The sequence below is a fragment of the Labeo rohita genome, chromosome 7, assembly GCF_022985175.1.
Source record: "Labeo rohita strain BAU-BD-2019 chromosome 7, IGBB_LRoh.1.0, whole genome shotgun sequence".
Taxonomy (NCBI): Eukaryota; Metazoa; Chordata; class Actinopteri; order Cypriniformes; family Cyprinidae; genus Labeo; species Labeo rohita.
Window position 1 is genome coordinate 13,328,919 of NC_066875.1, and position 5,191 is coordinate 13,334,109.

A 5,191-nucleotide genomic window follows, 5' to 3' on the forward strand; every position below is an offset into this window, starting at 1 on the left:
AACTTTTCATTTTTTGTCCGTCTTTGTACACGATGTAACTACAGAAGAGTCAAGTTTTAAATAGGAAAAAATGTTGAAAATCTTTGGTCATTTTTGAGCGAGATGCTAACAGTCTAATTGGATTCAACGATCTATGCTAAGCTATGCTAAAAGTGCTGCTGCCAGACTCGGCTGAATGGATTCGAAAACGGTAAAACTCAACTGTTTAACTCTAGGGGAGTTGGAAAATGAGCCTATTTTCAAAAAAAGTGGAGTGTTCTTTCAAGCTATAATTCAAGGGGTTGAACAAAAATATAACATACAATCATAAGGAATTACAACCATTTTTATATACAGACCCCCCATTTTCAGGGGCTCAAACGTAATTGGACAAATAAATATCATTAAAAAAATGTTCATTTTTAATATTTTGTTGAAAATCCTTTGCAGGCAATGACTGCCCGATGTCTGGAACTCATGGACATCTCCAGAGACTGGGTTTCCTCTTTTATGATGCTCTGCCAGGCCTTTACTGCAAGCTGACTTCAATTCTGTCTTTAGCAAGTGAAATGCACGCTCAATCAGATTGATTGATTGAACACTTTTTTTACCTTTAAAAACTCCTGGCTTGCTTTTACTGTATGTTTTGGGTCATCATCCATTTGTATTATGAAGAAAATAGGTCGATTTTTTTTTTTTTTTTTATCAAAATTAGGTTTTCATTAAATTATTATTATATAACATCTTGTCTATCATCTCTGAAAATATCTTGGCGAAATTCACTTGTTTAGTGCAGAAAAATAGCCATTTATTGCAGCAAGCAGAACTGACTGTGTCTTTCTCTTATGCTAAGAACGCACTGCTGAGGTGCTTTCCCTTAACACCACAAAAACAGTTAACCTATCAAAATAAACCATGTAACATATTTAGTAAAGACGTATCAATTCACATTCTCCACCAGTCCTGTCTAAACTATGGCACGCAAAGTTTTTTTATTTATTTTTTTAAGATCGTGAGATGGCGGAGCGCAACAACGCCGTCTACAGTACTGCAGCTGCTCACTTAACCGATCTTACTCATCTTGGTGATGTGGGTGCGTCTGCTCAATCTTAGTGATGTGGGTGCCCTAAACAATGTTATAACGGACAATTTCACATCCAGAGATGAAGGAGCGGATGATGAAGTTACTAAAGAGGAGGAGTCTGATGACAGTCTGTGTTATGCACAGTGCGCGAACAGTTGGGCTGCGCTCGCTTTTACTACAAGGTAGGCTGCATTATTCATGCTATCTAAACATAAAATGGGTGATCAAAAGTTCTGAGACTATGCACATGATAAACAACATCAGTCTGTTTGTGTAATGATGCAGTATAGCACTCCTAACTTGACAGACAACTCTCGTTAAACCCGTAAAGTGAAAGTGAAAGCCATCTCACTTTAAAGCTGTTTTTCTCAAAATTCCATTCCTGAAAATCATCGCTATCATCCAACTTAAGATAGTGTAGTGAATTTCGCTTTCGCCAACCTAGGGACACCAATTAAGGTAGTGAATTTAACTTTCGGCAACCTAGGGAGGTGAAATAGGGTAGTGATGGGTACTCATGTCACAGCTGACCTTATGATTCTTGGATCACGTGTCAATTAATGTGCGGTTATGAGTACATCACATAAGAAAGATTGGTGGGATCTCTAACTTGTAGAACCTCTTACTGTATTATCAACACAAGGAAGACACAAGTTGTAATAAAATACATTTTATTAACAAAAGATAGACAAGAGTAATCAACAACTACTAGAAGAATGCCATGAATGAAGAAGGAATAAAGTGCATAAGATGCATACAGCCTTGAAGATGAAGCGCTGTAGGATGCTGATCTCCTGAAGCACCAAGGGTCCTAATATCTGGAACACGCAGATGTGGCCCTGGAGTAGGTTGGAACACAAGCTAAGGACCTGTGTATCTGTGTGTCTGTGTGTCTTCTGCCTCTCTGGGCTAGAGACTCAGAACTTGGTCAATCCATTCTGTCTCCCTAGGATGGAGACTCAGGACGCTGCATTTGCTGTTGTCTCGTTGGACGAAGACTCTGAACGTAGATTATCTCTTTCCTCACAGGCTGGAGGCTCAGAACGTGAGAATGTGTCTGTTGCTGCCTCAAAAGCTGGAGACTCTGAATTTGTATCTGTTGTTGTCTCACCCTTGTGGGTCGCAGATTCAGAACTGGTGTTTCTGCTATTGTCTCACCCTCGCAGGGCTCAGACTCAGAACAGGTGTTTCTGTTGCTGCCTTCCTTGTAACAGGCTGGAGACTCAGAACGTTGTTATTCTGTTACAGTCCTTTCCTTAACGGGCGGCAGACTCAGAACGTGTGTTTCCTTGACAGGCCGCAGACTCAGAACGTTGTTGTTCTGTTTGTGTCCCCTATGGGACTCAGACTCAGAACCGGAGGTGATCTGCTATTGTCTCACCCTTGTGGGGCTCAGACTCAGAACGAAGGTTGATCTGCTATCGTCTCACCGGATGGGAGACTCAGGAGTGTCTTATGGAAAGGTACCTTTATCCCTTTCCGATGTGGAGATTGCAATTTGGCGCTTCAATTTCTGTGCTGTGATTGTCTGGTTCCATGAGAGTGGGGGGGACACGTGGTGGCCCACCCTTCTTTCCTCCTGTGGAATTTATTTGCATAGTCCAAACACAAAGTTAGAAAAGTGTCACTAAAGTTCTAAAGCATTTCTCACTTCTCAAACCATAACCAGAATGTATTTGTCAATGTTATGAACGCATTAAGTCCAAACATGATGGGAAAAGATTGAACTGTCATGCATGCATTCATTTGTCCATTAACAGCTAAGTTTGTGTGAGATGTTGCACTACACGTTGCTGTCACAAGGAACACTTATTTCTCTGAATAAGTATAAAATGTGTGTGTTGTAGTGTGCATCAGTTTTAAGGTTTGAAAGCCTAGTTATGAATGGATTTGGATGGATCTCCATGATCTCTCTTTGTTTCACCCAATGCTGCTGCATCTGGAGGTCCTAAGGAATTTTTATGGTCAGTCACAGGCCAAACCCTTGGGAATCAGTCTCAAGGTGGGTGAAGGGCACAAACTACATTATAGGAAGTTCTGTCCTTCCCGGGCTTTGTACCAAATGTCTTTTTCTTGTGCTGTAAAAGATGTCTGGCTGTTGTCCTGGCATCTTTATCTGATGCCGTTGGACAGTTTGCGTATGTTAGCTCACCAAGATCCAATCAAAATGTAGCAAACCTCTGTCCACTATGGTGGTCAGGGAGGGGCCCCCTTGCCATAAACTGGGCCCTGGAATGTGCTGTCCACTATAATAGCCATAACTTTGGTTACGTTCAACCCAAAAAAGGTCAAATTTCACCATGTGTTGGGTTTTCCTAGATCGCATCAAATATATACTGTATACTGTATATATATATATATATATATATATATATATATATATATATATATATATATATATATATATATATATACAGTATCTCACAAAAGTGAGTACACCCCTCACATTTCAGCAATTATTTTTAGTATCTTCTTAAGGGGCAATACTATAGAAATGAAACTTGGATATATTTTAGAGTAGTCAATGTGCAGCTTGTATAGCAGTGTATATTTACTATCCCTAGAAAATAACTCAACATACATCCATTACTGTCCAAACAGCTGGTAACAAAAGTGAGTACACCCTAAGTGATAACAGCAATATGTCATTTAACCATGCAAAGCTACATGTCCTATTAATCATGTTCATGTTTTTGTTTGCTTGACAGGACCATACAAAGTTGCGTATCTTGTATTAGAGCAGTTACAGTTTGGTGCTTTGAGTACAGTTCTCTCATACTGACCACTGGATGTTCAACCTCGCAAGGGTCGATTAATGAAGTTGAATGCTCATTCTGTGCGTCAGGTGCAGAACCTGGCTTCAAAAAACAGATGCATGAGTGCTGCCAGCATTGCTTTAGAGGTTGCAGAAGTAGGAGGTCCGCTTGTCAGTGCTCAGACCATACACTGCACACTGCAACAAGTTGGTTTGCATTGGCGTCATCCGAGGAGGAAGCCTCTTTGAAGCTGGCTTACAAGAAAGCCCGCAAACAGTTTGCTGAAGACAACCTGTCAAAGAGCATGAATTACTGGAACCATGTCCTATGGTCTGATGAGACTAAGATAAGATTGTTTGGCTCAGATGGTGTCTAGCATGTGTGATGCCCTGGTGAGGAGTACCAAGAAAATTGTGTCTCTCTTACAATCAAGCATGGTGGTGGTAGCATCATAGTCTGGAGCTGCATGAGTGCTGCTGGTACTGGGGAGCTGTGGTTCATTGAGGGAAACATGGATTCCTTCATTTCTGAAGCAGAACATGATACCTTCCTTTAAGAAACTGGGCCGAACGGCAGTTTTCCAACATGACAATGACCCCAACATCCCACCAAGATGACAACTGCCTTGCTGAGGAAGGTCCAGGTGAAGGTGATCTGACCTGAACCCTATTGAGCACCTATGGGGCATCCTCAAGCGGAAGGTGGAGAAGCACCATGTATCTAACATCCAGTAGCTCCATGATAGAGGATTTGAAGAGGATCCCAGCAACAACCTGTGCAGCTCTGGTGAATTCCATGCCCACAATGATTAAGGCAATGCTAGATAGCAATGGTGCTAACACAAAATATTGACACTTTGGACACCGTTTTAACAAGTTCACTTAGGGTGTACTCACTTTTGTTGCCAGCTGTTTTGACAATAATGGCTGTATGTTGAGTTATTTTCATTTCTATAGTATTGTTCCTTGGATACTTGGATATACTAAAATGTGAGGGGTGTACTCACTTTTGTGAGATACTGTGTATATATATATATATATATATATATATATATATACATACATACAGGTGCATCTCAATAAATTCGAATGGCGTGGAAAAGTTCATTTATTTCAGTAATTTAACTCAAATTGTGAAACTCGTGTATTAAATAAATTCAATGCACGCAGACTGAAGTATATTTTAATTGGCTCACCTTTAACAAAAACCCACCAATTCACTGTCTCAACAAATTAGAATACTCCATAAGACCAATAAAAAACACTTTTTTTAGTGAACTGTTGGCCTTATGGAAAGTATGTTCATTTATTGTATATGTACTCAATAGGGGCTCCTTTTGCTTTAGTTACTACTTCAATTTGGCTTGGCATGG